Source organism: Eimeria tenella, genomic scaffold (assembly GCF_000499545.2).
Source record: "Eimeria tenella Houghton genomic scaffold, Eth_scaff2816, whole genome shotgun sequence".
Lineage (NCBI taxonomy): Eukaryota > Apicomplexa > Conoidasida > Eucoccidiorida > Eimeriidae > Eimeria > Eimeria tenella.
Window position 1 is genome coordinate 1,044 of NW_013542694.1, and position 238 is coordinate 1,281.

Below are 238 nucleotides of genomic sequence, written 5' to 3' on the forward strand. Positions count from 1 at the left end.
TCAAGATCCTCATGAACGGAGTTGTGTCCTGGGGTGTCGCCGTGCTGCTCGGCAGCAGCAGCAGCAGCTCCTGCTGCTGCTGCTCCCTCTGTTTGACTTGCTTCTGCCGCTGCTGCCGTTGCCTCTGACTCTGCTGCTGCTGCTGCTGCTTCTGCTGCTGCTGCTGCTGGTCCCTGCACCCCCGCCGCGAACGGCGACGAAGCTGCTGTTTCTGCAGCAGTATCCAGCGTTGCAGCCG